Genomic DNA, 17,272 nt, shown 5'->3' with positions numbered 1-17,272 from the left:
AGAGAGGCAAATATATCAGATATGTACATTGAATATTACAACTTAGTAACTTTGAATAAAAATAATTTTTCAATAGAAAGACAAAAAATGATCAAGACCTGCGAAGCAAATATAAACAAGTTACCGTATATACTCGAGTATAAGCCGAGTTTTTCAGCCCATTTTTTGGGCTGAAAAACCCCAACTCGGCTTATACTCGAGTCAGAGTCTGTATTATGGCAATTTACATTGCCATAATACAGACTGGGGGGAGAGGGGGGCTGGCAGAGCTGTAACTTACCTTTCCTGCAGCTCCTGTCAGCTCTCTCCTCCTCTGCGCCGTCCGGTCAGCACCTCGGTCAGCTCCCAGTGTAAGTCTCGCGAGAGCCGCGGCTCTCGCGAGACTTACAATGTGAGCTGACAGAAGAGCAGAACGGACGGCGCAGAGGAGGAGAGAGCTGACAGGAGCTGCAGAACAGGTAAGTTACAGCTCTGCCAGCCCCCCTCTCCCCCCCACTGAACTGCCACTGGACCACCAGGGAAGGAGAGCCCCCCTCCCTGCCATGTATCAAGCAGGGAGGGGGGACGAAAAAAAAAAAATATAAATAAAATAAGAAGAAATAAATAATAATAAAAAAAATAGTAATAAAAAAAAAAAAGGGGTATAAGGACCACTATGGGAGGGGGGGGATATAAGGACCATTATGGGAGGGGGGGGGGGGGTATAAGGACCACTATGGGAGGGTGGGGGTGGGTTAAGGACCACTATGGGAGGGAGGGGGGGGATAAGGACCACTATGGGAGGGAGGGGGGGATAAGGACCACTATGGGAGGGAGGGGGGGATAAGGACCACTATGGGAGGGAGGGGGGGATAAGGACCACTATGGGAGGGAGGGGGGATAAGGACCACTATGGGAGGGAGGGGGGGGATAAGGACCACTATGGGAGGGAGGGGGGGGATAAGGACCACTATGGGAGGGAGGGGGGGATAAGGACCACTATGGGAGGGAGGGGGGGGATAAGGACCACTATGGGAGGGAGGGGGGGGGATAAGGACCACTATGGGTGGGAGGGGGTGGGATAAGGACCACTATGGGTGGGAGGGGGTGGGATAAGGACCACTATGGGAGGGAGGGGGGTATATGGACCACTATGGGAGGGAGGGGGGGTATATGGACCACTATGGGAGGCATGGGGGGGATAAGGAACACTATGGGAGGGAGAAGGGGGATAAGGACCACTATGGGAGTGAGGGGGTGGGATAAGGACCACTATGGGAGGGGAGGGGGAAGTAAGGACCACTAGGGGAGGGGAGGGTAAGGACCACTAGGGGAGGGGTGAGTCAGGACCACTGGGGGGGGGGGGGTGAAGGAACACGGGGGTGGGGAGGTAAGGACCACTGAGGGAGGAGGAGGGGAAGTCAGGACATATGGGGGGGAGGGGGCGGCAAAAAATGTTTTGCCTACGGCGGCAAATATCCTTGCACCGGCCCTGCACACACTGCATTCACACACTGCATTCATACACACGCACACACACACTGCACTCATACACACACACACGCACACACTGCATTCATTATACACACACTGTAAATAAATATTCAATTAATATATTTTTTTTAGGATCTAATTTTATTTAGAAATTTACCAGTAGCTGCTGCATTTCCCACCCTAGTCTTATACTCGAGTCAATAAGTTTTCCCAGTTTTTTGGGATAAAATTAGGGGCCTCGGCTTATATTCGGGTCGGCTTATACTCGAGTATATACGGTAATCGAGGTCAGAATTCAACGAAATCTTAAAAAATTGAAAATAAAATTTTATTACAAAAATAATAAAGTAGATTCCATACTAACAAATAGACTAAAAAAACAAAAACTAGAAAGAAAAATCTATAAGTTAATAGTAGGAGATGAGAATATTATAAAACCGGAGGACATAGCCGAGGCTTTTAAGAAATTCTATGGCAAATTATATAATCTACATTTAAATCCTCCAATAAAAGATATGGAAAGATACCTAGCAAAGATAAAAATGCCAAAAATTACTATAGACCAAAAAAGGAAGTTAAATAAACCATTTTCCACAGAAGAATTAGAATGGGCAATAAAGAACTTAGCAAAAAATAAGGCCCCTGGCCCGGACGGATACACTAATCAATTTTATAAGAAATTCAAATCTCAAATCATTCCAGTGCTAACAGACACATTCAATGAAATATCAAACAAAGGCCAAGCTTCTATTGATTTCTTGAGAGCACATATTACTCCAATACTAAAACCGGGTAAATCCCCGACAGAAATATCAAATTACCGCCCAATATCATTAATAAACGCTGACGTAAAACTCTACTCAGCAATTTTGGCGAAGAGACTTCAACTAGTAATGCCAGAAATTATACACAAAGACCAGATAGGCTTTGTGGCCGGAAGACAATCTAATAATAACACCAGAAGAATGATAGAGATACTGGACTGGGCTCAGAATAGTGGGATGCCCCAGCTGACCCTGTCTATTGACGCCGAAAAAGCGTTTGACAGGGTCAGCTGGGATTTCCTAAAACAAACTATGCATAAAATGGGTTTTGAAGGCTGGTTTACGGGGGCAGTGGAGGCCCTGTACTCAGTGCCGTCTGCCAGAATTGTAGGTAGAGACTTAAGATCAGAATGGTTTACAATTCTCAACGGCACGAGACAGGGCTGTCCACTCTCTCCGCTGCTATACGTCATTTCTGTGGAACCCCTGGCATGCAGTATTAGACAAAATACAGGCATAATAGGAATTAAAATTCCCGATGAACAACTCAAAATATGTCTCTACGCAGACGACGTAATACTGACCATTACAGACCCAGAAAACTCGTTACCACAGTTGTTATATGAGATAACGCAATATGGAGAGGTCTCTAATTTTAAAATGAACATCAATAAAACCTCAGCTCTAACCACAAACATAAATAAAACACAGTTACAAAGATTAAGACAAAACTATCAGTTTAACTGGTCAATTACAAAGTTACCATATTTAGGTATTCTGTTAACATCAGACGTAGACAGTTTAATGGAAATTAATTTTATGAATCAATTAAAAGAAATGAATAGACTTTTGAGGGAATGGAGACGCTACGAAATCTCATGGTGGGGCCGGATAAACACGATTAGAGCCTATATAGTCCCAAAATAGATTTACCTGTTCCGTATGATACCTCTCAAGATCTCAATTCATTGGCTAAATATAATACAAAAATGCTTCACAGACTTCATATGGAGGGGCAAGAAACCCAGAATTAATTCATTAACATTAGCGAACAAAACTCATCGGGGGGGCCTGGGGTACCCATTAATAATTAATACCTATCATGCAATTATGACAACACATGCCCTAAATTTACAAGCTATAGATTGCAAAGAACAAGCATGGTACAAAATAGAAGTATACAGAGAGGAGGTTACAAATTTAGAAACATTACTTTGGGCCAACATAAACAAAAGGGTATGCTTACCAGAAACCAAAAGTAAAATTATTTCACAAACAATAAATGAATGGTATATAATAAAAAAAAAATTGGGAATAGCGGATCAAATCCCAGACACTATATCTATAAATATGGTAGAAAATATTATGGAGGATATAAATATGGAAAACTGGTATAAAAATTTCGACATATGTATTAAGGATTTATATAGAAATGATCAGATAGAAGATTACCCGACCATAAAAACAAGATTAGACCTACCATCTAGGGAAATTTTTAGCTATTTACGCATCAAAAGCTTCTTAAAGAAGCACCTGATAAAATACAATGGGGATATAGGAAAATTAACTAGAAAGATCTTAACTAAAGACACCACGAATAAAAAATACTCCACAATAATAGAGCTACTTAATCTCATAAATCAACCAAATATTCCTGTGATCTTCAAAAAATGGGAAAGAGAATTGAATAGCAAAATTGACTTTATTTCATGGTGCAAAGCTTTCCAAAAAATTAAAAAAAATCTCCATTCCCTAAACATATTGGAAAACTTTATAAAAGTCTGCTATAGATGGTACATGGTTCCAAAGAGACTAAACAAAATCTGCCATACTAACCCTCCAAATTGTTGGAGATGCTTTAATTTAGACGGCTCTATGCTACATATATGGTGGAGCTGCCCAAGAATTCAACCAATATGGGAGCTTATATATAATATAATAACACAGATAAGTAATATACAGTTAAACTTTACACCAGAAACTGCCTTACTACATATATATATAATAACGAATTAAACAAAAAAAATTAAATATTAGTCATTCACTGTTTTATGGCTCTAAAGCTGTTGATTGCAAGATTATGGAAAAATACGGATATCCCTGACCTACAACATATAAAAGAACAAATTCTGAACCAACTAGAGATGGAAAAAGGAACAACCTGGTATAACGATAACAAAAAACAAAACCTACTAAGAGAAACATATAACTCTCTCATAACAGACATAACACGAATAGAATAGACGTGGTCCATTGTCATAATGAAATAGAGATTACCCATTCTACATGGGAGATATTAAGATATTTAAATATATGCTGGTTGGTATGAATGTAGATAAACTAACCATAGTTAAGAGACAACAAATATAATTAGCAATAACTTATTTTTTTCAATATTTTCTCTTATAGTCTCTTTTTGTGTATATAGATGAAAAAATTATATGGCTAGGTTATAATTGTATGGTAATGTAATGCATGTTGGATTCATAACAGAATCATGTTTTATTGATTAAGTATAATTGTTAATACTTAATGTTTTGTAAAAATAAGAAAAACTCAATAAAAAGGAATTAAAAAAAAAGGATAATATTCAGGAATTCATTGGGAAGAACTGTGTTATTAGCAATAATCAGCATGGAGTTATGAAACAGGTCATGTCAAACTAACCTAATTGCATTCTATGAAAAAGTAAGTAGAAGTATAGATCAGGGTGTTGCAGTGGATGTGATCTACTTGGATTTTGTCAAGGCACTTGATACGGTTCCTCACAATAGGTTAGTCTTCAAACTAAAATAAATTGGTCTAGATGAATATTCTTGTTCTTGGGTAGAACATTGGCTTAAGGATAGAGTACAACAAGTTGTCATTAATGGTAAATTTTCAAGCTGGACAAAAGTGGTAAGTGGTGTCCTTAAGGGTTCTGTTTTGGGACAGTTTCTATTTAACATATTTATAAATGATCTTGAAATGGGCATTGAAAGCCATGTATCAGTGTTTGCAGATGACACAAAACTTTGTAAAGTAATAAAATGTGAGCAGGATATTGCCTTGCTGAAGAGGGATTTGGATAGATTGGGGGACTGGGCACTAAAATGGCAGATTAAATTTAACGTAGAGAAATGCAAAGTTATGCACTTCGAGGTTAAGAATGCACAAGCAATTTACACCCTAAATGGTAGTGAACTAGGGATAACCACACATGAGAAGGATTTGAGAATTGTTATAGACAACAAATTAGGCAGCAATATGCAATGTCAATCTGCCGTTGCTAAGGCCAGTAAGGTTTTGTCATGTATAAATAGGGGCATAAATTCTCGTGATGAAAATATAATTTTGCCTCTTTATAAATCGCTGGTAAGACCACACCTTGAATATGCTGTGCAATTTTGGGCACCTATTCTAAAGAAAGATATCATGGCACTAGAAAAAGTGCAGAGACGAGCTACAAAATTGATAAAAGGAATGGAGCATTTTAGTTATGAAGAAAGGTTAAAAAATTTTAGTTTGAAAAAACTGCACCTGAGAGGGGATATGATAACATTATACAAATATATTCGGGGCCAGTACAAACCATTATCTGGAAATCTATTCATAAACAGGGCTATACATAGAACACGAGGTCACACATTTAGGCTGGAAGAAATGAGATTTCATCTAAGGCAAAGAAAAGTTTTTTTTTACAGTAAGAGCAATAAGGATATGGAATTCTTTGCCCGAAGAGGTGGTTTTGTCAGAGTCTATACAGATGTTTAAACTGAAATTAGCTAAATACTTGCAAAAACATAACATACAGGGATATAATTTCTAATTAGTGGGGTAATAGCTGGTTGATCCAAGGAGACATATGACTGCTATTTTGGGGTCAAGAAGGAATTTTTTCCTAGTTTGTTGCAAAATTGGAGGCACTTCAGACTGGGTTTTTTGCCTTCTTTTGGCTCAACAGCAAAAACATATGTGAGGAAGGCTGAACTTGATGCTATGTAACAGCTATGTAACTATGTATGAGTTAGATCCATTATGAACAGGTTCTGGCCCCTGTTAAAACAGGATGAACAATTAAAAGACATTATACTGTCAAAGGCATGCTTAGTAGCCAGAAGAGGAAGGAATCTTAAGGATTCCCTTGTACACAATCATTTCTAAAGAACCACAGCACCTACCCACTGGTTATCAAATAGTCTGAAAGGAACCTACAGGTGTGGTAGATGCAAAGCCTGTGATTTATTCAAAAAAAATTGTCCAAAATTTTCAAAAATAGCTCAAACTGTTTGACTTTTGACACTCATTCCTTCTTTAAATGCAGCTCCAAGGGATTACCGTAGTCTATTTGATTACCTGTCAATGCATGATGCTGTATGTGGCGAAAACATTTCGTCCCTTCAGGAGAAGAATATTGGAACATGTAAATTCTGTAAAAACTGTAAGACATATAGAGACTCCAATCTCCAGACATGTTAAGAACTTCCATAATTTAATTTTAATTTTTTCACCTTGTTTATCACAGAGCACTACTTAAGCACAAGATGGGTATTTAGACCCGTCCCTTATTGCTTAATTTTGATTTATATTTTCGTTAGTTGGTTATGACAATTGGGACTGAGAGAGACAGTTATGCTTTTTAAGAGTGAGCTTTAGTTTAGAACATGTATGCTTTTTAGTATGCTTTTAAGGTGTTAACAGGAGTCTTAGGGATTAGCATTGAGGATTACTGAGGGATTTTGGAGAATGTCTTTAGGGTCCACTGCAGGGTGTCTTTTGGGTCCAATCTGGGCTGTTTTAGCTATAGGATATTAAGGGTTACTAAGTTCAAGTTTAAGTGGATTTCCCCGAACCACACAGGAGGTAACCAGCTATCTGTATACTTCACCCGATGGGGTTATTTAAGCACAGATAAAAGGGTTGATTTCATTCTATGAGTGTGGTTGAATCCACGTTATCTTTACTGCATATAATAAGTAACTTTAGCAATCCGTGCACTAGCTACATAGAGACCAGATGTAGCATCATTACAAATAGGCACTATATTGCTTCTTAGTTACAAACCATCTCAAGGTTTATGTCCCTCTCTGAGCCGGCATAGCCACAGAACATTAAGAGTTATTAAACCCCAGTGGATTCCATTTGAACTGTATGAATTAATCAGCCTCATGCACACTTTACCCGATGGGGTTATTCAAACATAGATAAGAAGGCTGACTCTTTTCCACATGGGTGTAGGTCTCAGTGCACGATCCCGAACATTATATACAAACGCACCCTTCACTCAATCACCAATATTACACACATGCATTTAAAAGCTAACACTAAATCCAATCACACCTACACGCAAATGCATACAAACACCAACTCTACACACAAAAGCACACTTGCTCCTAAGTACTACAATCTGTTTGCTATCTGTAGAAATAATTGTATATATACCAAAAAACTAAATTTGTGGGGGGGGGGGGGGGGGGGGGTCGGGGGTGTAAAAGGTTTGTGTCACGGCACAAATTTTTTTAGGGGGGTGGGTTAAAAATAATTGGGAACCCCTGGTATACATACATTGTATCCATCTCCTCTTCTTTAAGGCCATTGGTAATGAGTGTATTTATTTAATTTAATGATCCAACTGGATTCTGCAGCATACATGGTTCTGTTTTTTTTTGTTTTTTTAGCTATATCCCCTTTTGGGGGGTTCCACTCAATACCCATAACCAAAATGGAAAAGGGATCACAGCAATGCGCTAGCCTAAAATGATACGTGACAGATTATTTTCAATCTATTGCGAAAAATAGCTAGATGGCTTTGCCAACATTTATCCTGTGGGCTGCAGCATATATGGCATCCTCTACTAAAGGTCCAATGCACACATTCCCATGGCAAATGAAACTACACCTTGAATATGCTTTGCAATTTTGAGGAACTTGTTCTAAAGAAGGATATTATGGCACTAGAAAAAGTACAGAGGCAGACTACAAAATTGATCAAAGGAATGGAGCAGTTGAATAAAGATAAACAAGTTTAAATTAGTTTGGAAAAATGGCACCTTAGAGGGGATATGATAGCATTATACAAATATATTTGGGGCCAATACAAAACATTCTCTAGAAATTTGTTTATAAATATGACTATACATGGGACACAAGGTTACACATGTAGGCTAGAAAAAAAAAAGATTTAGTCTAAGGCAAAGGAAAGGGTTTTTATAGTAAGAACAAGGATGTGGAATTCTCTGTCTGAAGAGTTGGTTTCATCAGAGTTTATACAGATGTTTAAAGAGCAATTGAATAAATACTTGCAAAAACAAAATATACATGGATATAATATTTAATTAGTGGGGTAATCGCTTCTTGATCCAAGGAGATATCTGACTGCCATTCTGGGGTCAAGAAGAAATTTTTTCATAGTGTATTGCAAAATTGGATGCGCTTCAAACTTTTTTTTTTTATTTCCTTTGTTTGGATCAACAGCAAAAACAAATGTGAGAAAGGCTGAACTTGATGGACGCATGTCTCTTTTCAGCTATGTAACCATGAGACATGTAAGACAAAGAGTACCTCCACAATGAACATTCCCAATTTTGATAACACCAAGAGATAGGAATTTTTATTTAATTAATTTAGAATCTTTTAAAAATTCCTACTTCTTTTAAAAGTAACCCTAGGGCTTTCAAGAATACTAAAACCAAGCCAGGAATCAAGTTTTAAAATGCTTAAGAAGGATATCAATAATCTTATCAAAACAACAATTAAAGCATGTCACATATCGGACATATATAGTAGATATACTATACTACACATATGTAGTAGATTCCTAGTACTAATATGATACCTGGATTTGATTCCCCTCTGGGATGATACCAACAGGCCCAAAAATGTGAGTGAATGACCACTGACTGAAAAAACATCAGTATCCTCTACCCCAGGTGGGTGTATTATGTAATTTCTATTCATCTCACTTGCCCTAGTATATGCTTGCTTTATGGATGTTGGAGGATAATCTTTATCAAAAAAAGCACTGTTTAAGGGTAAATGCGTGTGAGAACAGTTTTCCTGGCAAACAAAATGTTCACTTTATGCACATCACAGATCAAATTATCCAGGAAAATCCTATTTCGCTGGTACCTTGTGCCCGCCAGATTGAAACATATGGGACGGTACTCGTCCAGCACATGTTGGAGATGCCTGACGCAGTCTTGCACAATATACCATATGTGGTGGACGTGTCTTAAGCTTAAACCGTATTGGGACAAGGTTGCAGCACTAATTTTGAATTCTACACAGGTAAACGTACCAAAAGACCCAGAGATATATTTGCTGCAACTCATCCCAAATGATATGCCAAAATACAAACAATACTTGATCTACCACATTCTCATAGCAGCCCTAACCACCTTTAGCAAAGCCTGGTTGGAGAATAACACCCCCAATATTACAACATGCACCCAGATTGTCAATACGTCAAAGCTATATGAAGTCATGGCCAGGAAAGCCAAACCACTCAAACATTTTTGTAAAGAGGCTTGGGACCTTTGGACTCCCACGTCTATTCTACCCTAAGATAGCCACTCAATGGTGCATGAGGTACTGATACCACATTCTTGAACATCACATTATACATCGACCGAGTCCGGCAGCTGCGCCCATCAAATTGCTGTGTCTATCAACTGCTGGGAATGGGATGTTGGCATAGACGTGAAATGATCACTACATTTAAGTGTTGGCTGAAACGGCAAACTGATATGCCCAAGCAGACTTCTCCAGGACGGGCATTGACAACATAGGTCTGAGGCCCCATCCTAACAACCTGGAGAACAGACCCGGAGCACTCATGCCACCCCACCCACCCAAAAAAGTGAATCCACTAATGTCTGACAAATATGATCTACGGAGATTGCATCGCCCCCAGGACCACCAGGGTCACACATCATGAGGTAGGTGGGATAGCTCTCAACGGTGTGCCATAGCCTATACCACCAAGTCACATTGGTTAGTAAACCACTCCTTCATGATCACCAGAGGCAGCGTAGGTATGGATAGACCAGGTTGCAGGGAGATTGTGGTGTGTCAACCCAGATTACTGAGTGAAAATAACAAATAAGCATAAGCTATGCCGTTAAAGAATGCACACATGTTACATAGCGCACTCCTCCCTCGCCCCCTCCCTCCCACCTGTCCTTCCCACTTACCCATTTTGTTCACCCCCCAGTTACTCCCTCTGGACCTAATCCACTAAAATGGGTGCACATTGTACCAGCATACTAAACTTTATTGTGTACTAATATGCAATGTGTCAATGTTGTACAAGAATCCACTGTATACCTTCCTTATATGATGAAGACCAACATTGTAATGCAACAAGCTTGGTAAAAATGCTGTTACTCTTTTGTACAACCTTGCTGTATATATATATATATATATATATATATATATATATATATATATATATGTTAACAACAATCCCAAAAGTTAAAGATAATGTTTATAACACTAAATGCATCACTTCAACCAATAATCTTTTTTTGGATCACAGCTATGCGTTAGTCAACAACCCAAAAAGTTACAATCACCAGAGCCATGAATCTTAAAAATACATTGGCTTCCATGAGATTAAGACCTAGTTTAACACCTTAAGGACACATGACATGTGTGACATGTCATGATTCCCTTTTATTCCAGAAGTTTGGGCCTTAGGGGTTAAGTAAAGATAATGTTTATAACACTAGATGCATCACTTCAACAGTAATCTTTTGGGATCACAGCTATGCGCTAGTCTAAAATGATACGTGACAGATGATTTTCTATCATTGCGCAAAATAGCTAGGTGGCGTTCCCAACATACTGCAACCCACATGAACATCTCTGTAAATAAACTATGAAAGAAGTATTGCAATTTATCCTGTGACCAGTTTTAAATGTGGAAACACCAGGTGTATAACCTGACAATATTATAAACATGGCAGTATCATATTTATTTCCCAAAGCAATGGCTCTTAATTCCACATGCAATGAAGATTCACATGTGAAAGTACATATGTTGTATAATTGCTGAAATGCCCTTGGGTGACTCAGTATGTTGGACAAACATTGAGATCCCTTGAAGTCCTGGTTTAGGGTACATAGAAGTTTGGTGATAAGTGTTAAGTCCACACATCCCTGTCTTGGCACTTTTAGCACATGCATAATTTGGACTCCAAAGGATTGGAGGTTCTACTTATTGATGGTGTGGAGGGAGAGGATTCTGGTACCCAACATAAAATTAGGAGATTGCTGAGCATAATAACCTAACTAAAGGATTAAATTAAGAATTATATAATATAATGTCTTGCAACTCAATTTAACTACCTGTTGATAAGATTTTTGGGGGTCTTTTGTTTTGTTTTCTTTATAAATCTTTTTTTAATGAAAGTGAAAATAAGAGCAATAAAGAAATACAAAATTATTGATTCAATTTGTTCAGTGTAATTATTTTTAAAACACAATATATTTATATATATTGATTATGGTTCTTTCACTTTGATTTTAATTTGTTCATTTGATACTTCACTTGTATGTTGGTTTCCTTTTAATATTTTCTCTTCTCTTGTGGCTATTTTTCTTTAAGAAACCCAATTTCTTTTTAATTGGGAGATGGATCGTTTCTTATAAGGATACTTCCAGGAAAGTCGCCTTTAGAATGATTTGGTCTTGAGAAAGTCGATGACATGGACGAAACATGTAGACCAGGAGAACAGGCCATTCTTTTTACGGTTATTAAACTGAGCTATTTTACTTCTTATAAGCCCTACAATGTGGAATAAACGTGTTTATTCAGCTGGGATTTATTACACCTACAACAGTTGAAAAGCAGCCCAGGTGGGAGGCAGACAGCAGTGCCTGTTTCTATTTTGCTTAACTACATATTCTCAGTTGATCAGACCCGATCATAAGTGCAGTCTTAGATTCTATTACACCCACAGAAGTGTGTGCCTCATTCTGCCACATGGTGGTGTGTACCTATATCAGACCAGTCCAGCTTCTTATAAGCCTGCAAACAGTAACAAAGTATACCGCAGTATACACATATTGAGGGCATCCAACTTTAGCTTATTTCATGTTGATACCCATTTACCAACTTATACTATATTTTTTTATTTCTGCCCGCTCGCAACACTGTTTGCTAACTTCGCTACATTTTGCATGCGGATTCTTTTTTACCTTTGTAGGACAAGTTGTTTTTAAATGCTTATTATTAAAGGACCACTATAGTGGCAGGAAAACAAACCCGTTTTCCTGGCACTATAGAGTCTTTAGGTCCCCCCCAACCTCAGGATCCCACTCCCGCTGGGCTGAAGGGGCTAAACCCCTTCAGCCATTTACCTTTCTCCAGCGCCGGGAACTCTCCTCCTCCTGCCGACGTCAGATCCGAACCTGCACAACCACATAAACAAAGTTCCAAAAAAAACCAAAATAATTTAGAAAAGGTTTGTGCAGGGTTTCACAAATGCTGCCACGGTGATAGAGTGGTTTTCAAAGCCACAGAGTTGCACTTCTCACGTCCTGCACAACAGTATAAAAGATTTTTCTTTTTCAAAAAAACTAATAATAAAACCAAGCAAGCAAACTGATGTGCTTAAAGATAATAAATAATGCTGCGGTTTTCACCATGAGCAGCACTTTTCACACCATCTACTAAAAAGTGCCCAGATTTGGCATCCTAAGTAGGGAAAACCCACATCAGGATACCAAATTAGGAAATCTATCTACTTGATAGTTGAAAGAGGAAAAGTAAGAAAAGACTGTGGCAGAAATGCCTCTGCCTTGTGATCTTGGAGGGGCCTGCTTGCCAGACTCCTGCCAAAGGTCTATGGGCCCCTTAAAAACTATGTGAACAGATTTGGTTCATGGGATTTTATAATTGGTTCAGGAACCGAACAGGCGCACAAACCAAAGACCACCCGGGAGCTTTTTAAGCCTAATTGACAGTTTGTAACACTTTCTACCACAGTTTTCTAAGTGTTCGCATGAACGACCATGAACATAAGCGGCCATCTTGTCCCCGCGAACGCAGGTAGTGGTGTTTGGTAGTTGAGTTTATGGAACTGTTTTCGGACACTGAAACTCCCAAACACCGCTGGACTTCCAGGATCGCCTGCGTTCGGTTCTACACAACTTAGAAGGGCACTGTTCGGTGGAACCGTTCCACGAATAAGATGAACAAGCTCCAGGGTAAGAACATTGACTATGTTCGGTAGTTTGTTCAGTTTTTAAACTACCGAACTAGATCTCCCTGATTCTCTGGAACTGTTTTGGGCATGGGACCATGCGTGCGGTCGGTCAAATTATGACTTCCAGGAAATTCCATAACCCCTGAACCGATCTGGGTGATTTTTTAATATGTTGGTCAGCCAGATCGGGGCTATCAAGGGATGTAACTTTTGTGGGTGTTGTGTGTTTAACCCCTTAAGGACCAAACTTCTGGAATAAAAGGGAATCATGACAAGTCACACATGTCATGTGTCCTTAAGGGGTTAAAGGTATTTGTTTTGTTTTTTGTAAAAATTTATGTTTTCTGTGCCTGGAGATAACTGAGTTTAATACAGTGCCTGACTCAATTATCTCCCAGGCACAGAGGAGGGATTATCTTGTTTTATGTGGGAGTGTCCTGGACCTGAGAGCCAATGTAATTGTGTGTATGTTTTTACTGCAGTCTACTCTCAGGTCCAGGTGAAGTGCCCCTTGTATGGGGACCTTCACATAAGGCCAGTTGTGGCTGCCAATAAATGTGTTCCTGCTTACCCTCAACATAGAGTCTCATCTCATGTGTGGGGGAAACAGATTTATCTACTCTGGGGATTGCTATATCACTATACTCCCCTGGGATTATAATCACTTGTTCTTTTAAGAGCATATTGCTACACTCTCTTGGACAGTGCCTCCTGTCTCCTGATAGCACGTTTGGTTTCTTCACCGTGAAGCGCGAAGACGTCAAACGTGATGTGGCAAAACCAACCTCGCCACTGGGCATTGGAGAAGCCGGTTTGCCCGCCTCCTGCCTGCTGACTATGGCCCCTTGGAGATTTGGCCCTTTAAATACAGTATTTGGGCATATTGTATTTTATTATGCTGCTGCTGGCCCTTTAAGAACCATCTGGGGACATACTGTGACTTTTGGGAACAATGCCCCTTTAAGAATATGGCCCCTGGAAAATATTGCCTGTTAAAGACTATTTTAGCAGATTGGATTTTAAAAGACTTGCTGCCCCTTTAAATTGTATTGGAGCAGTTCTGCAGCTTTAAATCGGCACTTCGGATGCAGCCGAAGTAGTCGAAGTGGCCGCCATTCGACAAAGGAACACGTGGCGGCGGCCATCTTTCATTCGAACGAGGTCAGCGGTATGTGTAGCCAAATCCATGGAACTAAAATCGGCTACACATTTCAACGAACACCGCTGACCCTTACCTTCTCCTACACTCCGTTTTCAGCTGCAGAGACTAAGTCCTGTTCGGCAGTTTGAACTCACTGCTATACTAAGCTAAATTCACGAACGGCCCCGTTCGTGCATTCAAATGGGACTTAGTCATTTTTCTGTGTAAAATAGTCATGAAGGACTCCCAGCTAACTTTTGATCTACTGGATGGATTTGTCTGATTTTTTAGAGTGTTTATGTTTAAAGTGTGCTGATTCTGAATATGTAATTCTTATGAAGATGTATATTTATGGATGTATATTTTTAAAGTTATAGTACATGTATAAAAACTGTATTTTTCCTGCTTGTGATAATTATGTTAACTAGTGATGTCCCGAACAGTTCGCCGGCGAACATAGCGTGTTTGCAGTCGTGAGGTGGGAGGTGGGAGGGTCTGGGAGGGAGGGTCTGCTGCTGATTGGCTGGAATGTGTCTGCTGACTGTGAGGTACAGGGTCAAAGTTTACTCAATGATTACGAATATGGGGCGGACCAAACATCACGCTATGTTCGCCAGCGAACTGTTCGGGACATCACTAATGTTAACCCATTGTGTACCATAATTATATCACAGGCAGAGGGGATGATTTTGTGTATAATTGCTGGGAGTGTTTTCTGTAATGTACGTGTTATTGGTTGTTCTGTGAAACCCTGTGAGCAGTACTATGTTTGTGGATTGTAAATAAAAGAGGCTGTGCCAGTACAGTCAGTTCTGCTTGACCTCAAAACGAAGTGTCGTCCCGTTATTGGGGGAATTGGATTGTATGCTGATTGCCAGGAGTGTAAGCTGATTGTATGCTTTTCCTGTTCAGCTGTTTACAGCATTCATATGCTTGAGAGCATTCGTATGCTTCTCCGGATCGGTGGTTGTGGTGTCTGCTGCAGTGCTTGGAGTCCTCAGGAAGCGCTAGGAGCATCCTTGAACGGAGGTACCCAGTCGGGGTGCCAGGTGATCCATTACACGTGATGAATGCGAATTAGGCATTCATGAACTCGGAAGTCCTTCTGGTGGCTGTCTGAGGAACTGCCACTGGGGGTGTTCCTAGCTTCCTAGCTTCTCAGAAAATACTGTGTTTACATGAGAAAGGCTGCAGGGAGCTATTGTTCTCACCTGAACAACCTCATTAAGCTGAAGTTGTTCAGGTGACAATAGTGTCCCTTTAATGTTTTTTTTTTTTTTTTTTACTTTACTGGGAGTTCCAGTCACCTAAAGCTATAAAGGAATCTATCCACTATTTGTTGGTATTTTAACCTAACCTAACCAGCTGTGAAGCACATATTGTGAAGCACTTATTAGAACAAAGGTATTTCTGCTCGACATCCTTCTTTATAATATATCTCTCTCTTCCTGTTAATGCCAATATCATCCCATGACATGAACAAAAATGTATTTGCGCATGTAAAACGCCTTTATCTTGTAGACACTGTTTTGCCGTTTCTCTGTCTTTAAGCATTGTCGATAAATCAGGAATTTCCTTTACCTAATGGAAATGGGTTATAAGAACATAACTGAACCAACTATGTTAATTATACGAGAACAACTGATGGACTTTAACCATTGTAGAATGTTTGATTGCATTAACAGTTCAACTGTTCTAAAATATATATATTTTTAGATATGTTTCTGGATTTTTCTGTTATATTGTTTTAGTGTTATATATATATATATATATATATATATATATATATATAGTTAGTTTCAGTGTTCAATTTAGGTCTAACTTATAGAAACTATACTTCCTGCAATAGTAAAACTAAAGTATCAAGTTACAGAGGGCTGTGTATCCTCTACAAACTGCTCATTTGGTTTTACCACATAATAGATTTTGACTTCTGCGTACATTCAACCTACAGTGGCGTTCACTTTTATAGTTTATGATGGGTTTTTAACCTGCCAGATTACTTGATATACAAGAGGCAGCATCTAGAGCAGGGTTGATTAAAAACAAAGTGAAACATGAGAATTGGAGATTCTTAGTAGAAACACAGCTGGGATCAAACATGTTCATATAACAAAATTAATAATAACAAATCTATAGTCAGACATCCACAGAAAGAACGGCTAAACTAAAGGATTGCACCTTTGCATGTATAAACTTGCACCCGCCTAAAAAAAGATCTAAAATGCAAATGACTTTGAGTCTGGCATCAGCAGTACAGAATTTTGTGGGAGAGAATGAAAGTTGCGGAAGTTATATGATTCTAATTCCACCAGGCGAACATGCGTTTTGACCCCAAGAGCTGACATCCAACCGCACCCACCCACTCACCCACAGCAGCCTCCACACAGGACAGTGCAGGATTCAGGGCGGAAGAGGGATTCTAACTTCGTGAGTCTCTGCCCTTTAGAAGAGGCGGGGAAATGGGCTGTTCCTCAGCTCCTTCGCCAATTCAGATTCACGGGTGGTGGCAACATGATGCTCTGTGATGTCGGTGACTTTGATACAAGGGGAGGGCACTGACAAGAAATGGGCTGGGAAGTCTATGACCAGGATCTGCTACGAACAGCAAACCAAGAGTGGAGATGAGTAAAAAAAAAAAATAAAAAAAAAAAAACAGCTATGATAAGTAGACTACAATAGGGTCTATAAATTATCAAATATTT

The 17,272-nt window shown here is 39.3% G+C and overlaps 1 protein-coding gene across 1 annotated transcript in view; it reads right to left on the bottom strand.

Annotated features, from left to right (window-relative positions):
- Nucleotides 1-16,989, bottom strand: part of BAK1 (BCL2 antagonist/killer 1) — a 48,091-nt gene extending 31,102 nt beyond the window's left edge. Inside the window, exon 1 of the mRNA XM_063453121.1 lies at nt 16,938-16,989. The gene's annotated coding sequence lies outside the window, so the exon portion shown is untranslated. The remainder of the gene's footprint in view (nt 1-16,937) is intronic.
- Nucleotides 16,990-17,272: the final 283 nt, after the last annotated feature.

Source organism: Pelobates fuscus, chromosome 1 (genome assembly GCF_036172605.1).
Source record: "Pelobates fuscus isolate aPelFus1 chromosome 1, aPelFus1.pri, whole genome shotgun sequence".
Taxonomy (NCBI): Eukaryota; Metazoa; Chordata; class Amphibia; order Anura; family Pelobatidae; genus Pelobates; species Pelobates fuscus.
This window is presented reverse-complemented; position numbering and strand designations above follow the sequence as displayed.